Consider the following 24,328-nt stretch of genomic DNA (forward strand, 5'->3'; position numbering starts at 1 on the left):
GATCCGTCAAAGACTAACACTGCCGATGACATTCTTCCCAAAGCTTTGTCCCAGGTAAAGTAAGGTAGTAAAGTAAATTTCTTGAAATTAGTCAATACTGAAGATGAATAATTGGTGGAGCTGATGAACAGGTAATCCTCAAACAAGATACGACAATCAATTCAAAGCTGGGTTGTCATCAAACGTGGTTTTGCTACAGTACTGGTTGGTTTATGCCAACAACAAGATTACATTTGTATAGCGCCTTTCACATCGGGAGGAGCATTTCAGACTGAACAGCAGTCGTAGAATTGAAGGAGCCGTGAGATCAAAAAATCGTGAGTTTATGAAATTGTGGTTCTCCCTTTTGTAACCTGGGACCGAACTCTGCCTACCCTGACTACACACACACACACACATCACATATTGACCAACATGTCTCCTGCTCGTTCCTCATTCCCTGCATCCCACGTTTTCAACCGTTCCGCACCAGTTTTCAAAAGCTATATCCTAAAATTATTTTACCTTGAGTCTTCTCTCCTCCCTCTCTTTGGCCTTACCTTTGGCGCACATGCTCAAACTCCTCTTTCTTCTACCCTGCTCAGTAATCCTAACCAATTTGGTAAACCACTTTTGAGAAATTATTTTACTTGAAAGCTGTTATGCAAAGTTATGCAAGTTGTTGAAAACATGACAAAAACATACTGATTAAAGGATTAATTAGTTACTATACATCATTCCACACAATTGTTCAATTCATCTTTCCAAGCATATTGCATGTGATTGCTCTCTAGGAATACATCCAACCAGGATCTATCCAAGGATATCAATCAACTGAAACAGGAAGCACATGGCTGTTGTTTGTATGTACAAAACTTAGTTACACTTCCTTACAGTAGTACAATATCTACTAACTGGGAAGTAGCTTTTGTACTCCCTGAATATCTTTAAAAGTATATCTTTCTTGCTTTTCACTTAAAATCTTTGATCTTATGAATAAATATAATTTCTTGCATTTATACGGAGTAGAATAAAGTCTCAGAGCATTTTACATTAGTGGTCAAAAGATATGGCATTATTAGATTCAACCAAAAGTTTGATTTAAAGTTTTACAAATTTTAGTTTCAACCATTTTACTTTTGTTACTCATTAATGAACAGTTTGGTGTCAGGAGAAAGCAATAATAATAATAATGGTACTTGCATATGATATAACAATAATCCTTGCAATTTGATATAGCGCTTTCACGTCTTCAAGACATCTCAAAGCGCTTCACAGAATAAACTGTAAAGTGAATGACTGTATAGTTGTGGGCAAAACGCGGCAGCCAATTACACACAGCAGTGTCCCCACAAACAGTCGTGGATTGAAGTGACCACTTTTATTAATGTTTTTTTCTTGAGGGATTATTATCAGGCGTGTGGAGTAAGGAAACTTGCCCAAGGTTTCACCCTGCCAGGAATCGAACCCACTGAGTCTCAGAACTCCACGTCTTCCAGAAGTCTCAAAGCGCTCGAATGTTTTGAAACTGGTTATAGAATTCATTTAATTCATGTTTCAATCATTTTCCTTATATTGCAGAATATGAGTAGATCCTTGGAAACGACATTATGTACCTACTGCGCTAAAAAGATGGATATTCCTGAACTTGATCGAAACCTCAGGGAAAATCACCATGTGTTGCAAGACACTCCTTTTCTCTCTACCTGGTTTGAATATTATGGATGTCCTTAATTTCACAACAGAATCACCAATATTGGAAATTTGCCGTATAAAGATTGTGGCCCAATGCAACTTTCATCTGCAACTCGGCTGTGTATTACGGGAAGAACTGAAATATGAGGTATGTGCCTACAGGGCAGGAAACGAGGAAAGGGGGGGGAAATCATCAAAGAATCCAAGTTCTTAGCATCTTCCCAAAACCTGTGAACAGATGTGAAGATGCGGTCAGGACCAGAGGGAGAAATTCCATCCACCTCTAGCCTTCAGACTTGTTCGTTTTACAATTTATTGTGTGCACATTTGGGGGTAATTCATTAATTCTGTCTAATTTTGAAGCCAGGTTTCTGTAAATTCTCCCTCAGAATGGGTGGTAAATTAGAGGCCAACAGGGCCACAAAATCACAGATAAAAAAATCCACTTTTTTTTCCCTTCTCCTCACCACCCCCCCCCCACCCGTTCATCACACAGAATTTAATGCCAACAGGAGAATTCCTAGAACTGTATGTCTAGGTCTAGTATGTTCAACGTGCACTGCCTGAGCAGACAGCAGCTGCATATTCCAGTTGGCCTGAAATCTGAGCCTATTCCTCAGTTGGCGCATATAACAATGATGCGAGTCTGGCTCACGACTGCTCCCTTCACTTCACTTCCAACCATCTGAAAGGAGACAGGGAACTTGTACAAATTAGAAGTGTACAAGGGTTGAAAAGAACCTTTAAAAGTTTGCTCAGACCTGATCTAGATTTCCAACGTGAAAGGTTCTCTACCAAAGGCAAGGATTATTATTATTATTATTTCAACCTACACTGAGTTAAGTGTACTTGAAAACTTTTTTAAGCATTCGGACGAAAGGAAATGTCCGTCCGTTAGATGAGATGTCAAAGATCCTACAGCACTATTCAAAAAGAAAAGGCTTCCTGCAGCCAACAACTCCCCAAATAAAATTCATCATTCTTCATGGCTGTCTGTGAGACATTGCCAGTTGGCTGCAGGGTTTGTCCACAAAACTCAAAGCGCTTTATAGCAGATCCTGCGAGGCGTTCTGAGACTTCCTCCTGACACGAAATACACTATTATCAAGTGTAAGGATTATTATTATCAATAATGATTATTAAACAGGTTGGGTCAAGCATAGGTTACTAGTTGCCTCAAGTATTAATTTTTATCAGGGCCAGCTTTATTCAGCCCCCACAAGGTTAATCATGCATCCCTCCATTGCATGCCATTTTCCGCCATAACAACTTAGCTTTAACCCCTTCAAACAGTAACACAAATCTTAAATTACTTTGAGGGTAGTGGAGACGGTCAAAAGTGTGGAGGGAGGGATGAGTGGGGGCTGGAAGGGGAGCGAGAGGTGAGGACAGAGTGGCAGTAGAGGAGGTCAAAACGGCAAAGTGGATCCCCTCAACTTTGGACTCGAGGAAATCCACCATCTCCTTGCATTTGGTGTTGGAAGAGAGGAGAAAGAAGATAACTGAGGCTCTAGTATATATAGTGAATATAATTTTTATATACATATATACATATAAAAATATCAACTCTGTAGAGAAAGGAACCGTGCCAGAAGACTGAAGAATGGCCAATGTAATACTCATTTTTATAAAGTGCGATTGACCTAATCCAGGAAACTACTGGCCAGTCAATTTAATGTCGGTTGTGGGCAAGGCATTAGAATCTATCATAAAAAATGAATTAATTAGGCATCTGAAGGAGAATATAATTAAGAACAGCCAGCGTGGATTTACAAAAGGACGGTTATGCTTGACCAACTTTATTGAATTCTTTGAAGATGTAACAGGTAAACAACAACAACAACTTGGATTTATATAGCGCCCTCCACGCCGGACGGCGTCTCAGAGTGCTTGTAGACAAAGCAAATGCAGTGGATGTATTATATCTGGATTTCCAGAAGGCCTTTCATATAGTGCCACATGAAATGCTCACGACAAAAATAGGGGCATGTAGAATCGGGAAAGAGGTAGCAGTATGGATTAAAGAAGGAAACTGAAAGCAAAGGGTAGAAGTTAAGGATATGACTGGTAACAAATAGGAAGTCTAAAACTGGTAAGAAATAGGAAGTGGTGCTCTGCAGAGTTAGGATCACTAATGTTCACCATACACAAATGATTTGGATTCAGGTATAGGTGTGGTGTCAAAATTTGGAGATGACATCAAACTGACGGATGTGATGAGCAGTGAAAGGGATTGCAGAAGAACCTGTGAAGAAATGAACAGGCTAGCAGAAATGGCAGGTAGACTGTAAATGAAGCTTAATGAAGCAAAATGTCAAGTATTTCACTTTGGTGAGAAAAGTAAAGAAGCCATCCATAGTCCATTGGTAACCACTGGTAATATAACCTAAGAGGAGTAGAGATTTGGGGATTCAGATCCACAAACCTCTAACAGTAGCGACATTGATAGATAAAGCTATATAAAAGGCCAATGGGCTCTTGGTCTGCACATCCAGAGGGATGCAGTATAAAAGTGAGGAGATGATACTGAATTTGTAGAAAACCAGGGTACGTTTACGAGGATAGGACTCGCAGGTTACAACAACAACAAGATTCCATTTATAGAGCGCCTTTCACTTCGGGAGAACGTCCCAAGGCCCTGGACAGTTGGGTCAGGACCCGAGGTTACTGCTATCAGGATAGATTGGATAGGTTGGGCCTTTTTTCCCCTAGAGAAGAAACTTTTAAGGGGTGGCGGGGACCTCATAGAAATGTTTAAAATTATTAAAAGGTTTGACGGGGTTAACATAAATAGGCTGTTGGCGACTCAAATATAAGATAGCGACTAATAGGAGAAACTGCTTCACACAGAGGCTAGTGAGATTGTGAAACTCGCTGCATAAATTGGTGGTTCAATCAGATAGCATAGATACATTCAAGAGAAATCTCCTTCAGATAAGGGAGATGGGAATAGAAGAGTATGGGAAGGAGTAAAGCAATGGGTGGAGACTCATGTGGAGTATAAACACTGGTATGGACTGGTTGGGCCGAGTGGCCCGTTACTGTGCTGTACATTCTTTGTAAATCTTTATAAATATTCAATAGGTAAAGGCTGATTGTAGGGAATGGTCTGCCCTACCTCCAATTCTGCCAAAGCTCTTTTTTTAAAAAAAAACATGTTGATCAATTAGATTAGAGTCCAAGAGTTCAGCAGTAAATGTTGTACAGTACAAAGGTTCAAAGAGAATACTAATGGGAAAACAAGCTGTCAAATTAGGTGTGGCCAATTCAGGATTCTTTTAAAAAAAAGTACTACAGGTCCAATGGAGGTAGAAAATACTGCTGTAACACTTGTTAGTTAATCTCTGGAACAAAATCACTGAATTTATGATACCTGCGGGCTGATTATCCACAAATGGAACTGATCTCTCTCTCAATGACCAACAGGAAGTAATAATTTTGTGGAGCCACCAACTTTGTACAACAACACAGCCCCTTTCTGCAGATAGCCTTTTGTGTACATTTGGCAAGATACTGAACAGCACACTTGGGTTTATTTCGAGGATGCAAACACTTGTTCAGGACTATAATCTACCAATAATAATTCTTCCATTTGACACAGTGCCTTATCGAGTTGTTGAGACATCTCAAACTGCTTCACAGAATGTATTGTAAAGTGAATTGACCGTAATTTTGTGGCCAAAACGCAGCAGCCAATTCCCCACAGCGGTGTTCCACAAACGGTTGTGGATTGAGTGACCAAGTTATTTATATAGTTTGAAGGGATTATTATCCTTCCAAATAAATAAAACGGAAGTGATTTGTCAATTAACTAGCAACCGAGTTCCTGCTCACTGCTTGGTAAACAGAGGCATGTGGAGTAAGGAAATTTGCCTAAGACTCCGTCCTATCCAGGAATTGAAACCGGCCCCTCCATTGTTTCACGCCTTTGTCAATTACTAGTGCACGTGATTTTCTTTGCAGGTGATAGTATCATACTACAGAATGGTTAACACCCACTTTACGTTAAACAGCAAACAGTATACCGCAGCCAAAGAGAAATGAAGAGTGGCCAGAAGAATACTGCATTATCTTCAAAGATGGGATGAAATCAATAACACTGTTGGGAGACAGAACTCTCTCTAATATTGCTCATCTATCTTTATAATGGTTACTCTTCAGTTGCAAACATTGGAGCTCCTTGTACTTAATGCAAATTTCCAGTAAAATCACTTAATGCACTATTAATACAGTGGTTGGATTCTTTAACAGCATTAATTTTGACCTTCAAGTTTCCATGGTCTACAAAGAACTGTACTTGCTCAGCAATGAAATATTTGACAGGCTATATATATATAAAAAAAACTTTGGATTCCGTCTGTTTCTATGTAGACCAGTGGATTTAAGGACTGTTTGGTTTGTAGCTCTTAAATCAGATCTCTAACACAAAAGTTGCTGCAGTTATATATGCCAGTATAAGCAATGACAGCATAATTATGAAAGCCACATAGACTGGTCATCTAGCCTAGAAAACATGCTCCCAATGGATTTTGGTGTCTGAATTCAACAACAAAATTATACTTGTATAATGCCTTTCATGTTGGGAGGTCGTCCCAAGGCGCTGTCCTTTAACACAGAGAAGTTTATATACTGAATTAGCCATGTCTTGTTAATCTGGCTTTGCTGAAGAAGCTAAGAGAATTTGTGATTTTCCCATCACCCAGCAGAATCAAACCTATGACACATCTATTTACAATATACTTGTCTCCAGCTACACCTCATCCCACCTATTATTAAGACAGTGATGCTTCGCTCTTGCAGTTTGATAACTTGATGGGATTGTAGTTTGGGTTCTGCTGCCTCTGATTGAATACCTTCTATACACAATGTAGAGGAGCAAAAAGAAAGGCGTCCATAAGCTTTGTTTTTGTGCACATGTGCAATAGCAACACTTTTAATACACAATGCCATGTGCACATGATGCCATTTGGGCATGTGGTTTGACGATACTACATATTCCACACTTGTATAGAAACACCCATTCCCTCAATGATCGGCTACCTACATAACAGAGGTGGAACAAAGGACGAGGAACAAAGCCTTTTAATGTCATTGAGTTAACAGTAAAACAAAGAAAGTTCTCCCAACTTCTCTCAGCCTTGCCCCCCACCCCGCCTATTCACACATCCTCTGGGTCTTTGATGCATCTTTTCTTTCTATAATCTCCCACGATTGCCTTCTTTTGTCTTGCACGATCAACACCTCTGATCTTGTCATCTTCCGTCCTCCACCTAAATGTTTCCTCGTCTTTCTTTCCCTTTCTCTGCTTGTCTTCACAATCTGCTCCCTTTCAATACCCCCCCCACTCAGTTCTGACGAAAGGTCATCGACCTGAAATGTTAACTCATTTTCCTCTCTTCATAGATGCTGTCTGATCTTGCTGCGCGCTCCCAGCGACTTCTGATTTTCTTTTAAAGTTTCCAACTATTCACAAAACATGGTTCTGATGAAGGCTCTTACTCCAAATTAACTAAGTAGTTAAATAAGTCATTATTTAGTTGGATCCAGCAAGGTTCTTTTTAAACTCCACTTAACTGTAATAAATTTCAAACGTTGCTGTAAAGCCTCTTCTCAATTGATTTGAGAGATCAAGCTTCTGAGGAGCGGATTGCTCAATTGGCACTCTGAACACAAGTTTTTCAATACACTTTTCTTTTGCGTCAACCACCTTAAGCAACAGATTATCTTGTCTTCGTTCAGCCCATCTGATACCCCACATGCTCCGCACTGTTGTGAGCCTAAATTCAAACGGAACCAAATCAAACAAGAAAAAAAACAGCTCAATGCTCAATCTATCAGGGAGGAGACAGAAAGGACAAAACAAAGTCGATCGTAAAAATGCAGTAACTATTTTCTTGCAGGCATGAGTTAGGAACTGTTTAACAAAGAGTTGATATGTCAGGCCTGCTGCAGGTAAACCTGCAATAAGATGCAGTCTGTTTTGAGTTTTGAATTCATAATTCAAATGGTGCAGTCTGCCCCTGGCATGGAAAACCCCCGAGCTACTTAGTGCAACATTTTAGTTTTGTTTTAAATACTCAAAGAGGAAAGAACACTAGGTAGATTACTTTATGTACAAGTACTCCCCCTTTTTAAGAGACTAAAATCAAAACTGAGGTGAGTTTTCTTTGGCCTCATCTTTTTTGCAGAAAATTGCTTTTTGGTAGCTTGGAAACACTGACATCAACACCCATTAATTGGCTCAATAAACTGAGAGGTTTGGGGAGGTACTTTGTATAAAAAGTGTGCTTCCCAGCCACTTCCCTTTCACATGTAAACATCCAGGGTGACTTTAGTCTATTCCAAATGCGATTTACTTTTTAACTGCTGGAGTGCTGCAATGCCACCAAAATCATATCATAAAACAATCATAATAAATAATATAATCCTTGCATTTGATATGGCACTTTTCACATCTTTTAGACGCCTCAAAGCGCTTCACAGAATATACCATTAATGAATTAACTGAACGTCTGTGGGCGAAACGTGGCAGCCAATTGCACACAGCAGTGTGAACTGAGTGACCAAATTATTATTGTTATAATTTTTTTCTTGAGGGAATATTATCAGGCGAGTGGAGTAAGGAAACTTGCTCAAGGTTTCGCCCTGCTGGGAATCGAACCCAGGTCTCTCGCTTGCGAGGCGAGTGCTCTAACCATTGAGCTACAGGACTCCATAACAAGTACCATTAGAACAAAATTGATGTGGATCCTTCTGCAGGTTTGGATGCATAAAATCTTACAGCACAGAAGCAGTCCATCTTTACCGGACCACCGCCTTTACCCCATAGCCTGAAAATGTTTCCTTTTCAAGTACCTATCCAATTCCCTTTTGAAAGATGCTATCGAATTCAAGTATCAAAATTATCTTTATTGTACCCTAATAATATAATGACTGCACAGTAAAACAAGTACTTATTAAAGCTTGATGTAATTCTGCTATACAGGAGCAGGATATCTAACATCCACTCACAAGCATTTGCTAACACATACTGAATGATGAAACGTGGCACACAAAAGCCAACAAAATCCCATTACTTTGTTCCCTGTGACAGGTATTTTGTATTCGGGAATAATTCTTTACAAAATGGCTTATTTTGAAACGGCAAAATAAAAAAGATCACATAGTAATCTATGATTTTATTTAATTATACTCTAGTGCACACTGGATGCGATAGAACATAGTACTTTGTTTTTTTCTCTCTTTGCTCTCTCATCTGAAAGTGTTCACTCGTGTTGGGGTACAGTCCCACAGTGCTGGTTACAATCAGTACCTAATCCAGGTTTATTTATCCCATGTGAGCCTATACAGTGGATATTGGCAAGCAATTATAATAATAATTGATATAGTGCCTTATCATTCTCTTCATACAGTTTCCTGTGAAGTGTAGTGACGTTGTGCAAACAAGCTGCCTCGTTCGCCTACAAATACAAAGTCATATCGCACAGTATTGAAATGAATAACTTTTTTTTCTGGGATACCGGTTGGCCCCAGGACACTTGAAGAAACGCTTCTCTTTTTAATTAGTAGTATTTCACCCACAAAGTACAGTCAATTCACTTTACAGTATATTCTGTGAAGCGCTTTAAGACGTCTCGACATGTTAAGGAGCCACAGCGAATGCAAGGAATATTATTAGCTTTAATGTCAACTTGAGCAGCAGATGGGACTTCAGTTTAAAATCTCATCTATAAGGCAGCACCTCCAACGATGCCGCACTTCTCCCAGCACTGGCCTGGAATGGCAGCCTAGCCTGTGAGTTCAAATTCCCAATATGGGGATTGAACCGTCAACCTTCAATTTAAGAGGTAACATAAATTGTAACATAACATAAACTGGGGCGCTACCCTATGTGAGGGCAGCTGTATAAATGCAAGTAGTTGCTGTTGGAGACTTCTGCCTAAGCAAGCCTGATACCTTGCTACATCAGGACATTACAGTCAAGCCCAAACGTATCCACACCTGATTTATGCACACGCTCACTCAACCACCAAAACCTGTTGAGCAATGACTAACAACTAAACCACTGCAGGGGAATGATGAATGAAGACCTTAAATTGAGGTCCCGTCTGGCTATTCAGGTGGACATTAAAGATCCTGTGGCACTATTAAACTACTATCATGGTTGTTTGTGAATCGTTGCTGTGCCAAATCGGTTGCCCCACTTGCCTACAAAACACACAATCATTGGACTTTACAGTATATCCTATAAAGCTCTCCGAGATGTCCTTCTGAAATGAAAGCGGCGCTATATCAAATTCGAGGATGATTATTATTAATTCAGTTTAGCCTGCTGTCTACCACTCATGTTTTTTATGATTTGATGATTTGAGAATCAAAATGAAATAGTAATGCACACTTGCTGCATTCTGGACTGAATGGACCGAGTTACAGCACTAAATTCACAAGTTTTACTTCAATACAGAAACCAATCTTCATTTTCCGCAAAGTGAACTTTCTACGAATCTCTGAAGAAGAGGAAGTAACTAAAGTAACATGGAAGATTGGATTCAAAACTACAGCCATAAAGAATAGCCATTTTAAAATACAACAGACTAGATCAATCTAGGATGCAATCCACTGATAGGAAAAAGGCTAATTTTTAAATTTAAGAAAGAGGTTCAACAGAGGTTCAACAAAATAATTATGTAGAATTAAAAGAAATTAGAAGGTTGAATTGAAAGAAAATTGCATTGAAAATGCAGCTCGGTATAACTACAATTAATATTAAAGGTATTAAAAAGTACAATTCTAATGTGCGCAAAGGGGATTAGAAAAATTATTAACAAGCACAGGGTTAAAGAACAGACAGACTGGAAGGGAATGAGACGAGTAAATTAATCGCAGATCAGAATGCAATTTGTTTTTAATGGATCCTTAACGACACTGTCTGCAAAGGATTGTGGGATTATTGTTGATCCCCACAAACAAGATGTCGAGGCTTCGGGGAGGAGAAGAGGATCAGAACAGGAACCGAGGCTGGCGGTGCCGAGGGCTGGCTTTACGTTTTTCTCACAATAAAAAAAAAACTCACTTCGAGACAACTCGAGAGCAGTCGGAATCAGCAGTGTGCTGTTGAGCCTGCTGCTGGCACAGCAGCTTGTTCGAACGCCTTACCACAAATGGCTGCTGAAGCTGAACCCATAACGGATTTTTTCTTTTTAAAAAAAAAGGGATTGGCTAAATACTTGATGAAAGATATAATTACAGAGCGCCGGGGAAGTAGAATGAATGGGATTAGACGGGTGAGGTGGAGGAAAGTGACGCCAGAACAGAAACAATGGTTCGAATGCCCTGTTCTTTTTGTGCTGTGCACTCGCTAGGATTCTTGCTGTTGCCGGTTTGCACAGCTGCTTTCTGAAGTGTTGCAATACCGGGGTGTATCACCACGAGAATAGACATTTCAGTGGTGAGCTTCTCACCGCTGGGAGAGGAAATATTATATAAATGCATCTGTTTACGTATCAGCTACAATGACATGAAGAGCACGGCAGCTGATTCTTTGTACATTTGCAGACGGTGTAGTATTGTAGTACCCACACGCCTCTGTTTACCTTGCAGTAAGTAGCAGTAACCACCCGGTTGTTAGTCGATCAGCGGATCGCTTTACTGGGGGTAATAATTCCTTCAAAAAAAGAATAATAAATTGGTCACTTCAATCCACGACTGTTTGGGGGTCAGTCGCGCGCAATTGGCTGCCGCATTTCACTCACAAAATATACAGTCAATTCACTTTACAGTATATTCTTCTGTGAAGCTCTTTGAGATGCTTGGAAGACGTGATAAGGAGCTATATCAAATGCAAGGATTATTATTATATTATTATTGTACTGCACCACTCCCCAGCTCAGTACTGGTAGAAGTTATCTTCCTAAACTGAAGAAGCCACAATTTTAGTTTCAGACGGGTTCCTGATCAGGACTTCTTCTCAGTTAAATATGTGGGTCAAATGAGGCTCTGAGCTAGGAAGGGTAATTTAGCCAGACACCGAGGACACTGTCTTTCTTTACACCTTAACAGCTAAAAACAGGTTACCAGGAAGTGTGTGGTTGAAGCTACTGAGCAAAGATAAATAATCCCCGCATTTGGTATAACGCCTTATTACATCAGGAGATCTCAAAGCGCTTACCAGGATAATAATAATAATAATAATCCTTGCATTTGATATAGCGCTTTTCACGTGGGGAGGACGTCCCAAAGCGCTTCACAGAACACACTGTAAAGTGAATTGACTGTATATTTGTGGGCGAACGCGGCAGCCAATTGCGCACAGCAATGTCCCACAAACAGTCGTAGATTGAAACTGACCAATTTATTATTGTTTTTTTTGGCTTTGGAGGGATTATTATTAGGCGTGTGGATACACTGATAAAATGGATTGACTGTGTTTTTCTGGGCAAATGTGGCAGCACAATGAATGGCGCACAGCAATGTCCCACGAACAGCCTTGGAGTCAGCGACCAATTTTATTTGGGGGATTGTTGGTCATGACACTGGAGAGAAACTTCTTTCTCTTCTCAAACAGCATCGCGGAATCTTCAACATCCACCCGAAGAGGACTAAAAGGATTGCTCTTACAAGAGTCAGCACAACCATAATGGGCCAAATAGCATTCTTCTATGCTTCTAAGAGGAACTTGATGCATACATGAGGGAGGGGAAAATGAATGCAGCAATACAGGAGAGAGGAATAGGATGAGGTTGTAGTTGTGGAGTATAAACCCCAGCATGGACTAGTTGGGCTGAATGCCTCATTTCTGCGCCACATTATTCCAAATAATTGAACACAACCCCAAGAAGGGGTCGAATAAGTGAGGCTGCTTTTCATTATGGAGTCCTGTAGCTCAGTGGTTAGAGCACTCGCTTTGCAAGTGAGAGACCTGAGTTCAATTCCAGGCAGGACGAAACCTTGGGCAAGTTTCCTTACTCCACACAGAGCCTAATAATAATCCCTCCAAAAAAAAAAAAACAATAATTAAATTGGTCATTTTCAATCTACGACTGTTTGTGGGACATTGCTGTGCGCAATTGGCTGCCGCGTTCGCCCACAAATATACAGGCAATTCACTTTACAGTGTGTTCTGTTAAGCGCTTTGGGACGTCCTCCCGACGTGAAAAGCGCTATATCAAATGCAAGGATTATTATTATTATTATTATTATGAGTTGCTTGCAGAGGCAGGCTTAGCTCTAGCAGACAGAATGGTCATTAAAGAGAGTGGTATAAGTGTAAGTTTCAGTGAACAGAAATAAGAGGTGTACTGCTTGCAAGTCGACAGGAACCAGAAGAACCAACCACCCTTCCAGGTGTGCCATGTACACTCCCAGGCGTTTGCAATTCCCACTTTGCACAAATACAGTATTTTGCTTGCATTATTGTCTAGTTTCAAAAGTCTGCAATGGTAGAATGGATAAATCGAAGAGAAAAAAGTTGAAAAAAAAATCATTAAAATGGACTTTAGCTCGTCTGTATCAAAAAACATACTTTTCTTTCAAAAAGAACTATTGATTTCCACAGTGTCAGAAAATTGATTTATCAATGTATCAAGGCTGAGAAATCGAATTGATATTTTGATCACTTCAATTATTTACAACTTGAAAACCCATTTCCACTTTCATTGTGCATATGTGTCAGAAATATGAGGAGTCCTGTAGCTTAGTGGTTAGACCACTCGCCTCGCAAGAGGACCAGGGTTCAATTCCCGGCAGGGCGAAATGTTGGGCAAGTTTCTTTTCTCCACGCGCCTCTGTTTACCTTGCAGTAAGTAGGAACCCAGTTGACTGTTGGACATTGCGGCGTGCAATTGGCCGCTATGCTTCACCCGCAAAATACACAGTCAATTCACCTTAAGGCGCTATAATAAATGCAAGGATTAATAATAAAAATTATTATTAATATTTTGATAGTGCCTTATCACGCCTTTGAGACGTCTCTAAGCGCTTAACAGAGTATATTGTAAAGTGACTCGACTATATTTATTATAAATTATACTTCTTCCTCCCTCTCCCCCCACCCCTGCAATGCATGTTCTTTCTGCTCAAAATGCAGGGAAGTGGCAAAATCATCTGGTGTACCTTGTGGTGGGTGACATGTGAAGTTGATTTTTAAATCGGAAATTGTTGAGGTCACAGATTTAAAACGATTCATGTTTATCTAAACACCTATAGGCAAAAGATCTAAGTTTAAAACAAGTTTATATGTAGGTCCTAAAGAAAATTTTAAAATCGCTTCTCTGACCTTAAAAAACAGTGAAACCTAGAACAGCAGGACTTATGTTACTGCTAAATCAGTATTCCTATTTGACAGGACTATGGACTAACTAATCAAACCGATTACCCTTTCGGCCATATTGATATTTACTGTGCATTCAAACATATGGAGGTTGAAAAATTGATATAGCGCCCTAGCATGTCTTCGAGACGTCTCAAAGCGCTTCACATAATATACTGCAAAGTGAATTGACTGTACATTTTGTGGGCAAAATAAAGGGAAATGAGTAAATTTAATGCAAAGTTTTGACTACTACTATGTACGTTTCTGTACATAATATCTTAATAGTATTATCTTATTATTATCTTAAATTTCCATCCTTACTTCCCATGATGGTACTGGCACTCTGATCTCTCATAATAATAATCATTGCATTTAATATAGCGCTTTATCACATTTTCAAAACGGCTCAAAGTGCTTCACAGAATATACTGTAAAGTTAACTGATTGTATATTTTGTGGATGAAACGCAGCAAATGTTGGCTCCTTGGCCACTTTCTAATTGCACAGCCCCAAACTGGCAGCAGCAATCGAACAGACATAGGTCTTTCAATCACCGTGCACCCAATATCCATCTGCCGCACCCTCTACCTCTTTGCTTTCAAAACTATTATGAAAACCTACTTCTAAAAAGCAAGCATGCCTTCAGTCAACTCCCTCCTGCAACCCTCCCTCTCCCATTTCCCGCCTTGCTCAGGTTTCCACTCCCATCTCTGTAAAACAAACAAAAAACGAATGATATTTGCATAGCACCTTTCGCATTGGAAGTAAGTCCCAAGCCACTGGACAGTTGAGGGTTTGCACCCGAGCTGGGGGTTGGAATCAAGAAAGTTGGGGGTGGGAGTGTGTCCAAGGGTTTCAACGTAATAGATGCTCTATAAGTGCACATTTTTGTTATAATATAATAATAATCCTTGCATTTGATATAGCGCTTTTCACATCTTGTAGGCCTCTCAAAGGGCTTCACAGAATATACTGTGAAGTGAATTAACTGTATATTTTGTGGATGAAACGCAGCAGCCTATTGTGCACAGCAGCGTCCCACAAACAGCCGCGGATTGAGTGACCACATCTTTTAAAGATTTATTTTGAAGAAATTATAAACCCCAGAAAAGCGTTCTGACGATCGACTGATAAGCGGGTTCCTATTTACTGCTAGGTAAACAGAGGCGTGTGGAATAAGGAAATTTGGCCAACGTTTTGCCCTGCCCGGAAATCAAATCTAGGTCCTCTCGCTTGCGAGGCAAGTGCTCTAAACCACTGAGCTATAAGACTCTCACCTACATACAGCACATGTTCGCCCACAAATATACAGTCAATTCACTTTACAGTGTGTTCTGTGAAGCGCTTTGGGACGTCCTCCCGATGTGAAAAGCGCTATATCAAATGCAAGGATTATTATTATTATTATTATTATGTAGTGGGAATTGATGGGGCAACTCACTTCCTTTATTGCAACTCCGGTATTCTACCAATGGCACAGCAATGATCAGCGATTCATATGGTGACCAACAACTTCCTCCTATTCAGTCAGCAAACTAAAAATGGATTTTAACAATGTGCGCAGCAGCACGGGAAACAAGATCTTAAGGATAGAGCATAACATCACAGGAAATGAAAGTGGGCTTGTACAAAGTACTGCATTGTGCATCATCCAAAACTCTGCAGCTCGTGTCCGCTCCCGCACCAGGCTCCGTGATCCAGATCATCCCCACCCTCGCCCGGCTCCATTGGTTCCCCATCCCTCAGAGCATAGAATTCAAAATCCTCGTCCTCACTTTCAAGGCCCTCCACAGCCTTGCCCCCTCCTCCATCTCTGACCTGCTGACCCCCTATCAACCTCCGCTCAGCGGGCTCTGGCCTGCTCCTGGTCTACCATTGGTGGCCGGGCTTTCAGCCTCTGCCCCCACTCCATCCCACAATCTCCATCCCTTCACCTTGCTCCCTCTCTTGCCTCCTTGAAGTCACAACTCAAGACTCTCCTTTTGACCGTGCCTTCAGCCGCCCTCCTACCCCCTCTGCCCTCCCTCATCCCAACCCTGCCCCCTACACTCAGGTCCTGATCCCTGACTGTTCAGCGCCTTGGGACGTCCTCCCGACATGAAAGGTGCTTTACAAATGTAATTTTATTGCTGTTCTTGTACCTGTTCTATAGGAAGGGCAATCAGCAAGTTTGTTTATTCATTAGGGATTTAAACCACGAGAAGAATTTTGAATGTGTGAATGTTTACAATGGAAAAAGGAAAATTACAGGGTTACTCTATTAAAGTTTTCAAGATCTTAAAGGATAAAGATAAACTAGACACCAATACTATCCTTGATTGCAGTCCACAGGGGGTCTCAACCACAATAGCTAGAAGGTGAGAAGTTTAGATTTAAATACTTTTATGCAGTTTTTAAATGAATACATGGAATAGACTGCTTAGGAAGATGGTGTAAAGGGATAACAATCTCATGAGAAATAGATAGATTTGGAAAGATTGAAGGTTTGAGGAATAGCAAACAATGGCATTTTAGAAAATGGGACCTGCCAAACAGCTCATAATTGTCTGGTTTAGTGCATTCCTAACAAAGTATACTTTCAAATGTTTGTCATTATATTTGAGACTCATTTGTCTCAACATGCTGAACCATTTGAAAATGCATAGTTTATACATACCTGACCTTAATTACTGTTAAACATAGTATCTGTAGGAAATGCGGCAGTCTATTTACACAGCAATGTCCCACAAACAAATGGGAAGGCAAATGACCAATTTACGTGGAGGATTGTTGGCCTGGGCACCAAAAGAAATTCCCTTCACACTTTGAGAAGTATTATGGATTTCTTTAGCATCCGCCTGAAAGGGCAGACGAAACCACAGTTCAACATTTCATCTGAGGGACAGCACCTCTGCCAATGCAGTGCTCTTCTAACGCCACAATGAAGTGTCTGCCTAGACTGTGAGCTCAAAGTCCTCGACTCAGGACTTTAACCTATAACCTTCTAACCCAACATGGGAGTGCTACTAACTGAGCCAAGCTGACATCCTGTAAAACATTTTATGGTGATAGGTATCCTTGTTTATAGAGCTGAGTTGCACAAGCCGAAGGATCGTGGTTTAATTCATTGAACAAAATGAAACATCTCCATCACAAAATCTCAGCAAAAACAGATTTGAATTTATAATCTTCTGGCCACCGAGTGGAGCTTTTCAAACACAATTCAATCGAATTCTAACTGCTGTACTTTTACACATGACTTGCACTCTCTTGTTAATCCAACGATTAAATAGAGACCCGAAGGAGCAAAACCATACAGGTTTGTCTGCCAGCTCCACAATCAGTTTATCATAAATCTTCTATTGAATTAGAATATAAATACAACAACCTTGCATTTATACAGCACCTTTCATGTAGGTAGCGTCTCGGAGCACTCGATTCTGAGAATACTAATCTCAAATGTAGTTTTGAGAAAAGATTTTTCTCCTAATTCTGCCTCTGGTTCCCCACAACATCAACTTGCATTTATATGTAAACCCTCAAGGATAAAATAGTGTGCGGCACAAACATTTTGAGGATATCCCAACTCGAGTCATTGTTAAATACATCTGACAGCTCCGATAAAATAATAATAATAATCCTTGCATTTGATATAGCGCTTTTCACGTCAAGAGGACGTCCCAAAGCGCTTCACAGAACACACTGTAAAGTGAATTGACTGTATATTTGTGGGCGAACGCGGCAGCCAATTGCGCACAGCAATGTCCCACAAACAGTCGTAGATTAAAAGTGACCAATTTTATTATTGTTTTTGGTTTTGGAGGGATTACTATTAGGCCAACCTGCAGACCCAACTTACCTAATGCGTATTTGTGGAGTACCAGATCAGCATTCATTGGTGCAAAATTGGACATAGACTGTCTTATGCAATTAACTTTGTGGATCAGAAGCATTTATTTGAACTTTTCCTCAATAGATTACATTTTTTTTGTCAGTCAGGTGCCTGACACATGCATACTAGTACTGTAAACCCAACGCCATGCTTAAATGTATTCAAACCAGGCAGATTTCCCCATATGTTCGCCACATACGTCTGGACTTTATGCGCACACTCACTCATCCTGGAGGAACGCAGCCTGCTCATTTATTTTCAGAGAGTATTCATCGCAGATTGGCAAGAGCCAAGGCTTGGGCACCCCAGAGTACATGTTAGGATACTGCTAGAGTTTAAAATAAAACCGTATAGCTTTTTGTTGAGCGTGCTGACCAGCAAGCAGCTAGAACCGCTCTAACAGTCGGTATTAGGGCTTGGTCTTGCAGGATTAACAGAAACCGGGATGGAGAAAATCCAGGTCAGCTCCAAGGAGACCCTGCTACACCCCCCCACCCCCCACCCCCAGAAAGATAGCCAAAAGATAAAAGGGGTCTACTTTAGAGAAGATTGCTCATGGTCTGTGACCAGAGCTGGCCAAATGGCCTTTCCTCATGTTGTGCTTTCTTGGATTCTTATTCCAATCCACTTAATCGTAGCAAGATGGTCATTCCGTTTGTTTTACTTTTCCGTATCAATCAACCAGAAAGTGCCAAGCTTGGAGGGCAACCGAGTGGCACACAACATATTGGCGCACCAAAAGGATACACTTTTCGCCACATGACAAATCCTCAACCTCAGCTGGACCATCTGGCAGAAGCACTATCCTGCGGGCGGGAGAAAAGACAACACGCACTGATCTTATGCACTTTCCAGCAGCTGTTTTCAATGTAGAATTGGCAGGCATCAAGGAACATGTCATCCGCCTGCATTTTTTTGGACGGTGAACAATGTCATCATGGAGGAAGTAAAAACTCAGTCCAGCTAAGGGGACAGGACTCCAAAAAAAAACTGAGCTCTGTTGCGTAAACCACTGCCTCTCACAATAATAGTCATGCAGCATATAAAAAAAAACTTTGTTTTTTCAATTTTATCACACACGCAATCTACTCAACAGAAATTATAAAAGAAACACCTATCTCAATCCAATAATCGCTTCTTTGCAAACATCCTTTTAAAACAACAAGCTGAGCAGCTTCAAGTACTGTCTTTTCTGGAGTGACACTAAGACTGTTTTTGTGATCTTCACCACATCGCCTGCCGCCGTTCTTATATCTAACGCCGAATGCTGCTGCAATCCCCATTCACACCTTAACCACCTTCAGATACAAGTTTTCAAATGGTCCGCAGCTCCAGATCATCGAAAACTATCGCCCACTCCCTTATCCGCAAGAATCTTTACACACCCATCACCTCCATCCTGTCTCCGAGCATATAGATTTTAAGACCCTCACCTTCACCTACAATTCCTTTCACGTCCTTGCACCTCACTCACTACCTCTGTGATTTTCTCCCGCCTCACTTTCCTATTCACCTCACCCTCCTCTCCCCGTGCTCAGTGCCTGGCACCATCTTGGTAAGGCACTCCGATACATTACTCTATATGAAGGGCATTATACAAGTTATTGTTGTAATAATAATCCTTGTATTCGGATTAATAATCCTTATCACGTCAAAAGGATGTCTCAAAGCACTTCACAATAATTACCGTGACTGTGAATTTGTGGGCAAACAATTGTGACTGAATTGCAATGTCCCACAAAACAGCCATGAGACGAATGACCAACTTTATTTGGGGGAAACAATTGATTAAATTTTTGAGTGAACAAATAACAAAAGCAATTTTTCTATTCCATATAACCACACCAAGTTTTGTTTTACAACGTTGTCATTCAGTGGATCATTAATACTTCATAAAAAGAATAAATGTATTTAAGAAGAATTATGACGCATACATGAGGGATACGGGGAAGAGAGACATAGGGAGGGGATTAGGAGGGATGGAAGCGTATGTGGAGTATAAGCACCAGGAAGTTTGGCGTACATGCTCTGATTCCATGCTGTAAAGCTCTAAGTAATTCTATGAATGCATTTAAGCCAATACACCTTAATATCATACATTACAATTATATTACACATCAATGCCGTTGGAATTTCCTCCCAACATAAAAGGTGCTTTATAAATGCAATTTGTTGTTGCTGTTAGGTATGTTTGTTGGGTTAGGGTATCAAGGGTAATTGGGAGTTGAGGTATAGATCACCCATCTAAAGGAATGGCAGACTAGGCTCGAGGGGCTGAATGGCCTACTCCTGTTCCTATGTTCCCATGTTTCTATGTTCCCGTTTAAAAGTACTCACACAAACAAGTGACAACTAACGGAATTTCATTCCAGGCTCAAAAGGTTTTCTCTACAGGCGCAACACAAATTTAGAAAGACAAGTCCGTGAAGGCGATGATGAGTGATTTTCAGAATACATAACACATTCATCATTACAAATAACTGAAATCTCGGGTAGACTGTATAAAAATTTACATTTACACTATATTTTCCTGACATCCAAGGTGGTAAGTAAGGTGATCTGGATTCTTAAGGACAGAATATCATGGAGGAGCCAACATCATGCATGTAGTTACAGCATGTGATGTTATATTTCACACATTCTGGCGTCCAGAGGTTTTGACTCTGGAGTGTAGATGGAACGGAGTTAAATAAATGCAGGTAACAGGCAAGACTGGAAAATAGAGCGTAACTTTGTTTGGTATTCTGGCACCACTCCATCTCGCAAACAGAGATGATTCTTGTAGTAAATACTGTAAAGGGTTTTGAAGCCCTAAAGCACTATACAAATGCCACTTCTTACTTTCTATCACCACACTCTGGTGACTTCAGAGTCCACAAACTATTTCAGCACTGATAACACTAAAGTGGAGTTCAATGCTGTCCTCCCAGATGTCTGCACGTGGGTATTTTCCAGCAGGGGTCAATAATATAGCGAAGCAATTTGAAACGAGAAGAAAAACAGCAACAAAGAAATGTGGTCACTGGCCTACTGCACTTTTCTCCTTATTTATAGTTCTGCTTCGTTGGTTGAAAAGAAGAGGAAAATCCACACATGAAATCAATAATGTAACAAGATGCCGTCTGCTCATGCACATGTAGTTCATTTTTTGTCACCACCTCAGAGGAGCTATAAGCAAAGTACATCCTGTTAAAAACCACTTGAAAGCTGGCCAGCACCGAAAGGCAGTAGGCAGGAACCCATGTCCGCTCAGCACCGCAGATTCAAGTGTGGCGTCTACACTAATTAAAACTTCATGACTTTCTTTCCTAAATAGTCCAAACTAGCAATGTTTATAGTGGCAAAGCTGAACCACAACGTTCCCTTTATCATCCCCAAAGATTCGGGGTTGACTGGGATATTATTTTGCAGTTTACTTACTGTTGGGTAGGAATAAAGGGAGCTCACAACCAAATGAGAATTCCGCTTCTTTGCAAGCCTGCAATTTTTTTTATATAAAACGTCAAAGTCACAACAATTTACATTTAATTTACGCCAGGAGCCCTCAAAGCACTTCAAAGCACTTCGCACAACTGATCGGGAGGCTGAACTTGGGGAAAACTGTTGGGAGGGGTAGCAGGAAGGGTGGCCAAAAATGCAGGTGAAGAAATAGTTCTTAAGGTGGGTTCTGACGAACCTGACCTGAATTAAAATGGCTCAATGAGTCTGTAAGTACATTAAAAATCTTAAATGTAGCCCTCGACTGAACCTCCCAAAACAACATTTAAAAATTCGCTTGCACTGGTTGATAGTTAAATTGCAGTCACATTACACTAGGGGTTTAAATCAGACTAGTTTTATTTTATAAACATGGTAGAATTGGGTTTGGGGGTTCTTGTAACTGCAGTTTATCTTAGTAAAACGTGAGATGTGGTTTCAGAATCATTACATAGATCCAATCTGAGTGTTTTTCTGATTCATTAAATAATATATACAACAACTTGCACATATAGCGCCCTTCACGTGAGGTAGTGTCCCAGACCACTTACATACACAGTGTATAATACATAAGATTCTGGGATCAAGGTGAATCCTTCAGATGAGAAAATCCTAATTCTAGACTTTTCAAACAAATTTCAGGTTCCCACTTAATAATAATCCTAGCGTTTGATACAACATCTTATCACACCATTCAGATGCTGCAAAGTGCTTCACAGGGTTGTTACTGTGAAATGTACTGTCTATGTATTCCTAAGCAAACACTACAGCTCGTTTACACACAGCAAAGTTCCATAAAACAGCCAATTTTACCTGGAGACAGTTGGCCTGGACACCAGGAGAAAAGCCCTTCTCTTATTGAGTAGTGCCATGGATTCTTTAACATGTATCTGAACAAGCAGACGGGACATCAGGTTAACATCTCATCCAAGGGCAGTTAAATTCCTTGATTGATTATGAGTGTGAGCAAATCTATTTTTTTTAACGACTAAGTGCTTCAACTAATTAAAATTAAAAACCAAAAATAACTAGTGGATCCTGGTCAGAAGAAGAAAAAAAATAAAGAACGCAGCATGAATTATTTGTGGACAGATTGGATCAAGTTTCTGAATTTTCCTACAAAGAGCCCGTGACTGATTGATGGGATGTTAAATAGCAAATCATTATTGGGATAAAGAGCACCTGCAAAAGTACTTAACCATTGTCTGTACCTCTGCAATTCTTACGAACAGACCTGTCCTAATGATTAGTTTGAAGCCTTCTCATCAGAGCTCATTTCATTTTAGGCAATTCACTGAAGACAGGTGGACAGATTGATCAGGTAGGACTCAATAGTGAGTAGTAGGTTCATAAGATTTAATTCAATGTCTCAAACTCACGAAAGTAAGTCTGTTTTTACAAAACCTAAGGTCTGTTGGGCACTAAGGAGAAATTCTTCAGCAGCAAAACTTTATTGGCAGGACCTCTTCAAAATAAAATGTTGTAAGAAGCAAAATGGAGAAAGACTGCAAAACTGGCAGTATTTCTACCAAAGGCAATATCACTCCAGCATGTAGGAACGACAGACACTGACGGGGACAAACACTGCTTTTCACCTGATGGCTTACACGGACTGAAAAACTGCCAAAAAAAACAGACCTGGCACTGAAATCTTAGCCCGTTTCATTTTTATTTTGGCAGATGTCACACATTGCAAACTGTAATGGTTTATAATTCAAATGGATTACAAAATTGGTGCACAATGGTCATCTCATCAGGAACAGCAAGTTACAGCAATTAATGTTTGTACCTTGCAAACGCATTGGCACAAGCAGTATTTATTTAGAAGCACATCAGGTGGTCACAGTCCTGTGCTACATACATTACGGTAATACAGCACTAAAGGCAACAGCAAAAATGATAATGTAAATGAGACAAAGTGCCTCCAGACATTGCAAACACCATATCCATGGCAAATGACACATCAAGGTGTCAAGTTTGGTTCAGTTGCCAGCACTCTCCCTTCTGAGTCAGATGGCCATGGGTTCAAGCCACAACAACCGCTTATATTTGCGTAAATAATTAAACTACAAATCCTGACGAGTCAGGATTTTGAGTTCATAGACGAGATTGGTTCTCCAACGTAGTGCTGGGAAGCGCTGCTTTGTCAGAGTGCTATCCAGCAGTTGTAACATTAAGATGAGATCCCTACCTGTTCAGGTGGCTTTTAAATATCCCTTAGCACTATTCTCACGTCAAGTGAACAAAGACTTTCATAGAGGAAATTGAAGTGTTGATCAAAAGCTAAAAACTAGAAACAAAGAATGTATAGTTTTAATCGAGACTGCAACATTGAAATTAAGTACTCTGAAACTCTATCCCGCATGAAGGGTACTATATAAATGCAAGTTGTTATTGTGTTGAAATGTCTCAAAGCACTTTAGTCATATCTCATAGGCAAACACTGCAACTATTTTGTACACAGCAAAGTTTCCAAAATAGCCACAAGGTAAGTGACTTATTTAATTGGAGAATTAATTAATGGTCCTGGCACCAGAAGAAATACCCTTCTCGTTTCCAATAGCACCACGAGTTCAACACCCACTGGAATTACAGGCAGACGGGACCTTGGTTTAACGTCTTATCCGAAGCACATCACCTCCGGCAATGAAATATTTCTCCGGCACTGCACCGGCATGTCACCCTGGTCTAGATCTCAAATACCTATACTGCTACTGACTAAGGCTGTGTGATAGTGTTTGTTTTTATGTTGGCTTCCACACGTGAAACAGCTTTTCTTCTGGCAAAATTATCATTTATTGCTAGAGAAGAAATAAGTCAAGACCAGACAAGATCACACACTGATTTGTGCTGCAATTGTACAAAAGTTATTTTATCATTGCCCATATTAGTTCAACAAGGAGACAAACTGCTAATCGCCGAATATTTCTTTACTGGTAGCTCACAATTCTACATTGTACAGAGGACGTGATTTTATCAGGTACTAACTATATTCT

The 24,328-nt window shown here is 40.3% G+C and overlaps 1 non-coding gene across 1 annotated transcript; it reads right to left on the minus strand.

Annotated features, from left to right (window-relative positions):
* Positions 1 to 8,314: 8,314 nt before the first annotated feature.
* On the minus strand, positions 8,315 to 8,386 carry trnaa-cgc. Its single transcript has one exon. It is a non-coding gene; the product is annotated as a tRNA-Ala (tRNA).
* Between the last annotated feature and the right edge of the window lie 15,942 nt (positions 8,387 to 24,328).

Source organism: Callorhinchus milii, unplaced genomic scaffold (genome assembly GCF_018977255.1).
Source record: "Callorhinchus milii isolate IMCB2004 unplaced genomic scaffold, IMCB_Cmil_1.0 Scaffold2, whole genome shotgun sequence".
Taxonomy (NCBI): domain Eukaryota; kingdom Metazoa; phylum Chordata; class Chondrichthyes; order Chimaeriformes; family Callorhinchidae; genus Callorhinchus; species Callorhinchus milii.